Below are 13,009 nucleotides of genomic sequence, written 5' to 3'. Positions count from 1 at the left end.
TACAGATACTGCAAAGCAGTTTTTCCTGAGGATGAATAGAGTTGTCATTTTATCTCTCTTATCTCATCTCATCTGACTCTGAAGTAGTTTCATCATCTTCTGGTCGACAGCAGCAGATCTTAAAGTGTCGGAGCAGCCACAGGAAGGATGGCTGCTGTTCGGCCGTTTCAATCACCCCGTTATCGATTAGTAGAAGATAGCATCCTGCCAACCTGTTGCAAAAGAAGTGCGATGATTCAGCTGAATAAATGTGAATCAACGGCAGGAGAGTCTCAACTGAAAAACTGAAGTATTCACATTTAGAGGGAAATTAAAATAATTCCACCCTTTACATGCCCTTTTGTTGGATTATGCAGGACTCTGTTCTGCGTCTTTAACTTCTCTAAAGAGCCTGAAGGCGTCGTCATGATTTCCACATCCTCTCTGCTGCTTTTGTCGACCATCGATTGACACAGTGGTTGTTTTCTTCTGAAGTCATGATGGTGAAAAACTGGAATAATACAGTCATGCTGATGAGGTCAAGGTTTATGAATCTTAAAATCTAGTTAATTGTCATTTTGCTTTTGATTACTAATTGATCAGAAATTTTAAGAAAAAGAAATCTTAAAAAAAAGAAAGAATAACATTTAAAATAAAGGGTTGCCAGATAGCCTAGTGGTTATGTTGCGTGCCCCATGTACTGAGGCTATACTCCTCGTCCCATCAGCCGTTGCGTCGATTCCGACCTCGACCTTTGCTGCAAGTCATTCCCACTCTCTCCTCCCAACATGATCAGTCTCTCTTCAGCTGTCCTATCAACAAAGGCAAAAAGGCCCAAAACATATTTTAAAAAATACATCAAAAGATGATTTTTGCCACCCAAAGTTGTGTGATGTTTGTATCTTCCTCTGCAGACAAACACAATCCTGTAGCTTCTTCTAATGTTGTGCAGATGTATTCCTCACTAATGTTGGTGTTAGCTTGATAATGTTTAAATACCGGTTATCACAAGTTGAGAAGGATTTGTCAGATTCCCTGCGTACAACTTTAAACACAGCTATAAGTCATGTTATGTTCGAGTTACACCCTGAGTGTGAAGTCAGAAAAACGCTGCTGTGGTGTGAATATAGGGAAGTTATGTTTTTATAACACAAAGCGATACTACCATGTGTGAGGCAACATGAGAGAAGAACTCCCCCCTTCTGCTCTGAGTGAAGAGGAGCCCTTTATTTAATCATGTCTGTAATGTGACTCCACCATGATTCATTTTTGTGAGGTGTAACCTGAGAGATGCCGTCCTGTTGCGACCTCATTCTGGCAAAGTTAACCAGGCGTCCAGGTGTTTTTATTCCCGGGGCCCTGACCCTCGGAGATTCTGTGCACGTCTTTGCTGTCACCTAACCTGAACTGCCTGTCTTTCTTCCTGACATCTGGCGGGTTTCAGGGACACCACATCAGTCTTTTTGAAGTCCTCCACACCTGTCTTTTCCTCTCCGTCTGTGGGTAATTGCTGCTGCTGCCGTGTGATGCATTCCCTGTTACTGTACGTTGCCTAAACACGGGCTGCTTCCTCGATTCATTATTCAGATCCCCTGGACAGCAGGAGCAGGAAAGCAGCTGCTCCTGCTGTCACCGGTCAACCAGGATCCCATGAATGTGTAATTATGTTGTCATCTCTGTCTGTCTCCCTGTTCTTTCTCTGTATTTATCTGAGTGTGTTTCCTGTTTATTCTGTCGTTCACTCAGCCTGTCAGCCTGTCACCTCTGTGTCCCATCCTCCTCGTATTACCTGGAGACTCTCCCTTTGTTGTATCCCTTTTTTACTGCCTCGATCTGAGGGGATTATGAATATTTAGATCAGCATTTCGAGGGCGTAAAAAGTGAAAATCAGGTGATAAATCACAAAAATGTTCGCAAACTTTCTGCCCCTTACTTTATTTTCTGCTCTCTTACTCCTATTCTCACTTTGCTCCCTAATTACATCTCCTCTTTTCTGCCTCTTTAGGGTGTGATTTATCTCTTGCCGAGCTGCGACTAAATGTGTTAATTACCCCGTCGCCGCCACCTACACAAAAGTGCCGAGGATGTCGCCGCACAAAAAACGATGTTCAATGAGATTCCAGGAGAGAGAAGCCAAGGCCAAGCATACATCATACTGGTATATTTTCAATTACCTACCTGTGGCATGGTGTGTGTGTGTGTGTGTCCCTCAAGGGCAAATAGAAGACACTCCAGAGCATTATGGGAGGGCAGGGGAGCATCCACACGCCTCTCAAGGCCCAGTATGCGTTATCTTTAATTTATAGCTATGTTTTATTTACCAGGCAGTCAGTCCAGGTCACCGAGTAACAAACAGGGCTGGGTATTGACTAGTGAACAACATCCTGTCAGTTCTACCTGTGTGTCCGAGTCGGCTCGGTATTCATGTGTTTACTTCATTCTACCAGGAGAGTTGTTCAAACAAATCTCCCCTTTTCCTTCCTGCTTCTTCTCCTTGAACATCCTGTATGTGTTTGCCAAGCTTGGGCTGCATCCAACAACACTTTGTAATTTATTGTTGATGAATCTATGAGTCAAAGAGTAAGGTCTTTTACCTGCTTTTTGTAAAGTGTCTTGAGATAACACTTGTTATGAGTTGACGCTATACTAATAAAAATGGATTGATTGATTGATTGATTGATTTTTTTCCTTTGATTAATCAGTTGTTTGGTCTTTGTAATCTCAAGAGCTATTGCCCTAGGTTAATTAACCCTCTCTGGAAACCGCAGACATTTCACAGTTGTCAGCTGCTAACCGGATAACTGATGTCCACTTTATAGGCCTTTGCTACGCCTCTGGTTCCCTGGGGTCTGGTGTCTTTATGCCGGCACACACTGTGTGAATCCAGACGTTTTTTGACCCAATTTGTTTGTGATTTTTGAAGTCGGGCAGTATCTCAGCTTGATGGCACGTCGTTTGCCGTCCGGTCAGGGCTCGATCAGCTGCTCCAGGCCAGTTGGATGAATTTCTGACAAAATTTTGGTCGGCCATAGAGCCATACTCTAGCACGGCGAAAACAGAGCCACTTATTTTTCCTGATTGCGCCTGTGCAAAATGCAAGACAGCATCTGAAAGCACCGACACCAGGCATGCTTTTTAAAACCTGTCCTCCCCTCTTCTCACTAAAGAAATGAACGAGAAAAAAAATGTCAGGAAATAGCTGTCGACCTCAAGCTGCCACATATATTTGTCATGGTTTAGTTGCAAGTTTGCTTGTTTTTGTTGGTGATGCTGTGTGTGTGTTTGTGTAAGAGAGCCGTGCACATGAGACAACTGAAATGCACATCGCTTTCCATCTGTGGGAGTTGAAGTCAAATGAGTATGTATGCTGCATTTATTAACAATTTTCAATGTTCTGTCTAAATTTACCTCGACATAGGTTGTGCTTGATAATAACCTGCCCGCCTGTCCACCATGGGGTCCAGAGCCTTCAGCCGCCCTGCCCCCCCGCCTCTGGAACTCCCTGCCACCAGACCCCCGTAATATTGACTCTCTCACCATTTTCAAATCTCTTCTCAAAACACATCTTTTTAAACTTGCATTTTCTGCTTGATCAGTATCCATCCTGTGGCACAAATCCTCTACACACTTATTTCATATCCTGTAAACTTGTCGTTTTAACTTTAATTTGTCAGTTTTATCTCTGCTTTGTAAGGCGACCTTGAGTGCTTTGAAAGGCGTCTTTAAATAAAATGTATTATTATTTTAATCGTACCATACAGTGTGTGCACATAATACCTGCGCTTTGGTCATGCGTCGTAAATGCTTCGTAGCTGATGAGAGGATATTCCACTATGACATTTTTACAATCATACAGTGTATATCCGGCCTTAGAGCTAAGAATAAAGTTAGAGAGAGATGACATCCAGGAGCGGTTGTGAGATAGTTTAAAACTAAACTGTAGTCCCTGATAGCTGACTGTTTCAGGAGTTGTATTTCAGCCAATGCCTTGTTTGCTTCCAGCTTGCAAACTCAGCCTGCTCATCATCGATTTGACATTACCTCTTGGCCAATAAAACGGAAATCATAAAATGTCCAATACCACAATCTTGTCTCAGACCTACAGATTCTGCAATAATATCCAGATATTTGTTTAGATGGAGCAATAAAACTGTGAAAAATGGCGATAAGTGTTCCCCTTAGCGTCTTTTTTCAATTGTTTTCAATGAGTCGAGAGTTTGCAGCAGAAGGCGGCTGCCTGAAGAAAAAGAGCCCACAGCTTTTCTTCAGTCCGTTCTGCCTTTTTTGTGCGGCCGCTCCGAGAGCTGGCGTTAACTTTTCAGAAAGGCGCTGTTGACGTCACCGGCCCTCTTTTCCGAATGTATGATATGCCCCGCCTACTAATCGTGTCTTTTACCCACATCATCTTTTCTCCATGTCTGATCAGAAAAGAAACAATCTCAAATATAAAACATGCAGTAAAAAGTAACAGAGCGGTGTCGGTCATACAGCGGCCGTTATAAGCAGACTGTTGTCATAGAGACAGAACGGACGCTTCATGCAAACACTCACAATCACACAGCCAGTGCTTTTCTGCCCGGAAAAAACGCTAGGTGGACACTGGGTCTTACTTTGCCATAAAAAAACACATTATATTTTAAGGAGCTGGAATCAGAGAATTTGCAGTTTCACATCTTTAACAGTTACTCCAACCAATTAATTACAATGTTTACATCTGATTTTATAACAGCTTATTGAGTGACTGTTGTTCAAACTCCTCTCACATGAGCTGATATTACCTGTTACAGTGTGCATGACATACAGCTCCTCTGACCCTGCACACACACACACACACACACACACACACACACACACACACACACACACACACACACACACACACACACACACACACACACACACACACACACACACACACACACACACACACACACACTCATGCTCTGTCTCATTAATTCATGGCCTTCAACTCAGGATTGAATTACAGCCGCTGCTGGTGCAGGATTTACTTTAACAATATCCTTTGTTGCGGGTACTCCCCTCGCACACACACTCACACACACACACTCACACACACTCACACATACTTATACACACAACCTTAGATCAGCTGCGTCTGCAGTGTTTCATCACACACACACACACACACACACACACACACAGCTCATGATACACCATCAGTGTTTGCGCTGCCACACTTTGCTTTTATTCATAATTCATCGCCTCCAATAATTTGTCTTCTGAAAGTGTCACAGAAACATCTGCAGTCACTTTTTTTTGTCTTTTCATCCTTCTGTCAGTCACTTCCTCTCCTCAGCTGCACTGGGAGAAGTGTCAGGCCTGCAGAGTGAAACTGAATCACTGATACACGCTTCAGTGTATTCCCATAGACACACGTGAGCACATGATTCAAATCCAATGCGTATAATTATAGCGCTAAGATCAAAGGCAGCAGTAATGGGGGTGCAGGCCCTTTAAGAGAGGCAGAATGGGGAGGGCTCTGCATCCATAAAACATGAGTTTACTCAGTGGCCGTGCTAAGACATGGTTAGGAGCGCCTCTGCACTCCGGCGTGCTCTCCTACACATCACAGACAGAGCGTCTGCGTCCTAACATACACACATGCTGCTGACACAGCTCCAACACGAGCCGAGACATGGACGCGCTGACGAGAAAAGGATAAAACTGTACGAGGAGGAAACAGGAAGCAAAAACACAACAGTAGAAGAAGAAGAGAGTGGATGGAGAAGAGGTTAAAGGCGTAAAGAAGATAAGAGAGAAAGTGACGGCGCTGGACAGAGGACAGTGAACTGGTGCATCGCGGCGGAGAATGGGCAATTCCTCCTTCCCAGGCATGTCCCCTCTCTCTCCGTCCGTTCTGTAGTTGCAGGTATTTCTAACTTGAGTGCCCTTCTCTGACGCGCTGGGGGTGCCGGGAAACTACTGCTGTTTACCTCCGCTTCTTCAGTGTGATGCTGTTTGTGTTTGCAGCACTTGTGCCTGTGCCTGTTTGCTTCTCAGAGATGCATTTGATGTCACTTTACAGAGTTAAAGTACATCTTTGGCTCCCTGAAATCTCCTGTAGCATTCACTGCAGTGGACGAATATCATTTAGAATCTGGGACACGGGAGTTAGAGCGTCTTGAAGTAGTTGTTTTTTTCTTGGTTTGATTTTTAGAAAAAGAATCTTATTGAGTTGAGTGCATCCTGCTACAGTAATCACTTTGAAGTGTGTTTGAAATGCATTTCAGCGCAGATATTGACAGGACAGAGAGTCTGAGAGGGTCGAGTGTCTGCTGGTGTCGGTTGGCAGCAGCACTTGTTTACAGCCTGTGCGGATGGTAGACTGTTGATGTTCTGCATCTCTGTGGTTGGCATCTGGGCAGCATGAAAGAGGGCTATTGAGGGACGCACAGAGGCTGCAGTGGGTCAGAGAGATGGAAAGATTCATGCACACAATGCTGCTCGTTTGTTGGATGATGTTCTGGATGTTAAAGTAGTGGTTTAAAAATACAAGTGCAGCATTGTCCACTTAGTGACCGTTCAAAGACGCAGCTGTAACGATGAAAACTCATTTGCATTTCGATTATATTCAAGCAAAACAGACTTGAATCATTTATTTATCAAACATTAAAGTGGGTTAAATCTTTCTGAAGGGTTTTTTATTCCTTTTTAAAGCTAGATTTTTTATATTTCAGTCACAGTACTGGCCACCCGTCTTCACAACACAAACCTGTGATTAAGCCAAAAATGGATGTGATAAGGGCGGCAGGACATGAGAAAAAAAAAAACATATTGTGATTGTTTTGATATACTAAGACCATGATGCCATTCAAGAATACAGATGAATGAACATTTGTGCATCATGATTTGTATTCCTACTAAAAATATGTTTTCTCACGTCTAAAGATTGTCAGGCGAGAGCATCTCTGCAGCGCTGCAGCGCCTCATTAAAATGCTGTTTGTCACAGAATTTATCAATAAATTTCAGCTCCTGCGGTTTGGATTCTGCACTGAGCCATATTGTGATTTTGATAATATTTTGATGAAATGTGACTCTCCAGATATCATCAGTTGATTTGCTGCAAGTCAGTAAGCAGTCTGCAGTCACAGGGGTCCTGTAAACTCCAGCAGGTGCTCATGTAGCAGGAAGGTGGCCTCCTTGCCTTAAAATGATGGTGTTGAATCAAAGATATATATATATATATATATATATATATAGATATATATATATATATATATCTTTAAATCAAATGTTCTGAGTTTAGATGCTTTGTGAAGGTCGTCATCTAGATTCAAGATGGAGAGGTCTTCATTTTTCCCCAGGGAAATATGTTTGGACATAAAGGCTGTCACATAAAATGTAGTGCAGCATCGACAGACAGAGAGAGAGACAGAGAGAGAGAGAGACAGAGAGAGACAGAGAGAGAGAGAGACAGTCAGAGAGAGAGACAGTCAGAGAGAGAGACAGTCAGAGAGAGAGAGACAGTCAGAGAGAGAGAGAGACAGTCAGAGAGAGAGAGACAGACAGAGAGAGACAGAGAGAGAGAGAGAGAGAGAGAGAGACAGACAGAGAGAGAGACAGTCAGAGAGAGAGAGAGAGAGACAGTCAGAGAGAGAGAGAGAGAGACAGTCAGAGAGAGAGAGACAGACAGAGAGAGACAGAGAGAGAGAGAGAGAGAGAGACAGACAGAGAGACAGTCAGAGAGAGAGAGAGAGACAGAGAGAGACAGTCAGAGAGAGACAGTCAGAGAGAGAGACAGACAGAGAGAGGGAGAGAGAGAGAGACAGTCAGAGAGAGAGAGAGACAGAGAGAGAGAGACAGAGAGAGAGACAGTCAGAGAGAGACAGTCAGAGAGAGAGACAGACAGAGAGAAAGGGAGAGAGAGAGAGAGAGAGACAGTCAGAGAGAGAGAGAGAGACAGACAGAGAGAGAGGGAGAGAGAGAGAGAGACAGTCAGAGAGAGAGAGAGAGACAGTCAGAGAGAGAGACAGAGAGAGGGAGAGAGAGAGAGAGAGAGACAGAGAGAGAGAGAGAGAGAGAGAGACAGTCAGAGAGAGAGAGAGAGACAGTCAGAGAGAGAGACAGAGAGAGGGAGAGAGAGAGAGAGAGAGAGACAGAGAAGGACAGACTGATTGATGGACACAGCCAGACACGGACAGATAGAGAGACAAACTGCTGTTAGGCCACACCTCCTCCAAATTGTCCTTTGCTCGAGCTGCAATCACCTGTGTCCTGCATTGTTGTGTTAGCATGCTAATGTTAGCGCTAGTTAGCTCGTAGCTTAGCATTTCATGTAAACTGACACAGAATGAGCGTGATCTAAAAACTCTTACTAACATCCAAATAATCAGTGAGTATGTTCTTCTTCTTCTCTCTAGTTCTTGACTAAAACAGCTTTTATACACAAGGGGAGGAGCCGGCCGTCCCGTCCATGTAAACACGGCTCTGACAACAACACAGCCAGCGGGACTCGAGCTTCTCCCTCATTGTAGACAGTCAGGACTCAGAGACACATTTACACAGGACAGACTGGATCTATAATATATTTATGTGGAACATGTCACACATTCTTCCTTTAACTGACTACCAAAATAGTTTTAATGTTTCTGTGCTTGACTGATTTGAGCATTTTTGCAGCTTTATAATAATAATAATAATGATAATACATTTAATTTGTAACGCACTTTACATTTTTGCAAAAAAATCTCAAAGTGCTATACCTAATGAAACCTGAATTGATTGAGTTGACGTAAATTATCACTCATCCTTGATCCCCTAAATATATCCAATACATCCATTAAACACACTGCTTTTTAAAACCTGTGCATCTTCATTACATCATTTGTAACACATGTTAAATGCTAAATTCATGGCACGATAAGGAGAAACATTTAAATTAAAGTCATGTCTTTTATATGAACAACTCTGCAGGAGTGTACATATTAATGCACAACAATGAAGATAGAATACAAACAGGGCAGCGAGGAGATGTGTGTATAGCAGCAGCCATCTTTGTTTTGATCTGTTAATAGAGTCACAACTCTGGAATTGGGTAACAAATCTTTTTTTTTTACCATGTAGCGCGTTGAAAATGTTTTTGTATCCACGATCCAGTAGGTGGATTTTCACAATCTTTTAAGGATTGTGGAAGTTCCTCCACAACGACGTTGCCGATTAATTAAAACAGCCTTCTTGGTTTTATGTCTCAGAAGAAACGACTCTCATCTCTGCGTGTGATACATGAGAGGTACAAACTGGTGCTGCGGCAGACTTCAGCGCCTGCAGGCTGGCACAGTGCAAAATGGAGGTCTTCTTTATCTTTAATCAGTATTGATTTACATGATACCCTCCTCTCTCTTCAGCCTCCCACGATCTTGCACTCCTCCAATCTGTGTCAGAGCAGAAAAACACTCGACACCCTCAAACGTTTTGGGAGATAGGATCGTAAAAAAAATACAAGCTATCTTAAAATTCAACTCGTTCGATATGAGGCCTGTCACATTCTCTGTGCTGTCTCGTTCTGGAAATCGCTGAGGGGATTAAACCTGAACAGAGACTATAGAGTCGCCCTTGAACATCTCAAACTTATCTCTTTTGTGCCTCATGACTGTGTGAGTCATGTCACCTCAATGACATGCCAGAGCCCTCCCCGACGCCCCGGGAGGCTTTTGGAGGGGTGGTGGGAAGCAGATCAAGCGTGCTGGAATTACGAGTGACTTGGGAGCAAAAAAAAGAAGGAGAAGAGGCCGGGTGGAGGATCTGTCGGGGAGCCGGGGTGCTGCAGTTTTCCCACGTCAGCCTGATCAAACTTGTTGACATGAGGAAAAGAGATGGAAGATAGACAGAGACAGAGAGCGAGAGGAGATGAGCTGCAGAGATCAGGGTGTCGGCATCACTCGACTGATTGATGCGGTTTCGGCGGAGCCACCAGGTGAGGGTGAGCCCACCATAATGTTGATTCAGGGACGTCTTCTCCTCTCAGGAGACGCTTTGCTCTGCGGCATTTAGAGACGGCTGCAAATTTGTCTTTGATGTTTCCTCCTGTGACTTTTTTTTTCAAAAGTAGAATCAACATATTTGGGAATGTGTCTCTCAAACTGCAGAAACAAGGACGCAGGATTTACACCAGAGTCTTCCTCATTTACTCATAATGTTTAAGAAAGTGATGAAGCTTTAACTGACAAATGACTTCTTTGCATACGCATAGAAAGGTACAAACCTGCTCATCCCTTATCTATGTTTCCTGTTGAAGGTATAATATGTAGAATTTGTACACCAAATTATCTTAATGAATTAAAATTATCTAAACCTATTTTTTTTGTTGAGTACTTAAATTACCAGAGAAATCAGTAATTTTATAGCTGTAACGAGACGTGTCTTTCGTGGTGGCCACCATGACAGACATTAAAGGTTTATTGTTGCCGTGGAAACACCGGATGTTAACAGTCATTTTTTAATTGTAATGGTCTGTGTGTTGTCGTGGAGGTCGCAATGTAAAATCAACTTGTTTAGTAATCGTGATCTCAATATCAATCAAAAATAGATATTACCTTTCGAGGTCGCGGAGGGGCTGGAGCCGACCCCAGCTGTCATTGGGCGAGAGGCGGGGTTACACCCTTGACGGCTCGCCAGTCAATCACAGAGCTGACATATAGAGACAGACAACCAGCCACACTCACATTCACACCTACAGACACTTTAGAGTCAGCAGTTAACCTAACGAGCATGTCTTTGGACTGTGGGAGGAAGAGAGAACCCACACATGCACGGGGAGAACATGCAAACTCCACACAGAGAGGCTCCTGTCCAACAGGGAACCTCCTCGCTGTGAGGCAACAAGCTAACCACTGTACCACCTCAAAAATAATCGTGATTATGATTATCGCCAAAATGGAAAATGGATCGTGTGTCGCAGAAAAATTAGGTAAAATAGTTTTTCCAAAGACTTGACGTGTTCTTCATGGTTGTGTCTGTAGCTGTTTCATTTCCCTGCAGCTGTGAGCTTTGTCTCCATTTTCCATCGTGCACGTTGGGACTCATCCAGAGTCTCATGATGTCTTCATAAAGTATAGAACTCTCTCTGAAGTGGGTGTAATCGCTCCTGAGGCGATTGCCTGTAGAGCAGAGTGCAGGCCAAGAGCAGCACCTGTGGTCAATTTAAAAAAAAAAAGGGACTCTGCTCACTCTTTTTGCCAAGTAACGCCCACATGTGAAGGTCTGGAAACGTGCGTCTTAGATACATAATGAGGCATTTCGGTGTAGTTATTTTTATTATATATATATATTGTCATAGAGGACTTTATAGAGGACTTTTTGGCTGCAGCCTCAGGTAAGAGAGACGACTGTCAGCCAATAAAAGTTTATAATTAAACAACCTTGGCCTTTCCCGTTCACAGAAAGCGATGAAACATTGACGACCCCTCGCAGCAGCGCAGTTATTAACAATAAATCTCTTTTAATTTGGTTCTGTCAGCTCTGTAAAGCTGACCCAGGATAATCTTGGCACTCAGTCTTCGGATGTTGTTTAATTTAGATTCAGCACGGCCTCAGGAAGCGAGCGGGCTGATCAAAGCTCCGCCGTGAGGTGGTTTAAGATGTTTCGGATGTCAGGATCAAGAGAGTCACTCACACCAGCAGTCCAAGCCCATTCATAATACAAATACAATTTCTTTTTGCAGGTTGTGTCTGGTGATAAAAAGCATGTAGAATCCCTCCAAATGTTCACTCATGGCATCCTCCCAACTTGAATATTATACCTGACCTGTTTTGGCCTCTGGGTGCATCTTCCCGCCCTGACTGCTAACAAAAAAGATCTTAAAAGTCTTCCCGCTCATGTTTCTGATTTCCTTTTTTTCTTTTATCCTGCCGCCATCTTTAAGCTCAAACTTGCATTTCCTCTGGCACATCCAGGCAGCAGGTAGTCACACTGACAGCACAGAGAAACATGTGAGGAGTGTGAGAGCAGAATAGAGGAAGATTTGAGGAGGAGAATGCGTCTATTGTTGTTTGAAGACAGACGCTGATGACTGTCACACAGCATCGCTTGCACGGGGAGGTTTTTCTCCTTTAAAAAGCAACCAGGTGTCTTTAAAGGCAAATCCCTCTGTAGGAAGACAAATGATGTGCAAAAGGCTTGCAGACAAAGAATTATTTTTTTCAGAATTATATGGTGAAGCATCTTTTTCTGCTTTTGTCATCAGTATTTTTGTATCCCAGCCTCCAGAAGGTTTACACAAAACGGGGGAGGAAAATGAAAAGAATTGGGGAAGAGAAACCTCTCCTGGAAGAGACTGTTGGTTTCCTTTAACTGAAATAAATCAGTTTAATTACAAGCTCACACTGTTCCCAGTAGCAGGCGTTCCCATTTTGCTGTCCCGTTGACAGTTGCTGAACAGAAAGTGCTGATAATGACCTCGGGGCAGCTAATGTGGGAACTCTGAGTGCCATCATTTAAACTCCTCTGCACAAGTGAAAGGGCCACACACTTTTGCCAGGTCTTTAAAGGACACATAATAAGCACATTTCTCTAACACTAACACAGAGGGGTTTATAGACATGATCAAATACAGGATCAGAGTGGATTCAGAACAAGACACTTCACACGCGTGTTTTGTAAATTATTAAAAACATTTTTTATCAATAAGCTGAAATATACTGTAACTGCAAAGTATCTTTATCACTGGAAATATACCTTTACTGAAAATTGCAGCCATATTCTTATTTGAAAAACCGAAAGCATATCACTGGCTTCTTCTTTATATAATTGGCCAAGCCCTGAAGCTGCTTTTCCCTCTGAAAGGGCCTTAGTGTGTCTGAGCATGTTGAGATGTGCCAAAGGTATCATGTTAAATCAAACCGCAGGACATCATTGATGCGCAGTGTACACCTCAGACTGTTGAGCTCCCAGGACCTGGTATTGATCCTTTGAAAGAGAACTCGAGTGAATTAGTCCTGTGCTTCTGGGACGTTTTATCCTCTACACTTGACTTGAGCTGCAAAAGCCATGATCCTACACAAAGCACACAT

The sequence above is a fragment of the Labrus bergylta genome, chromosome 21 (genome assembly GCF_963930695.1).
Source record: "Labrus bergylta chromosome 21, fLabBer1.1, whole genome shotgun sequence".
Taxonomy (NCBI): Eukaryota; Metazoa; Chordata; class Actinopteri; order Labriformes; family Labridae; genus Labrus; species Labrus bergylta.
This window is presented reverse-complemented; position numbering follows the sequence as displayed.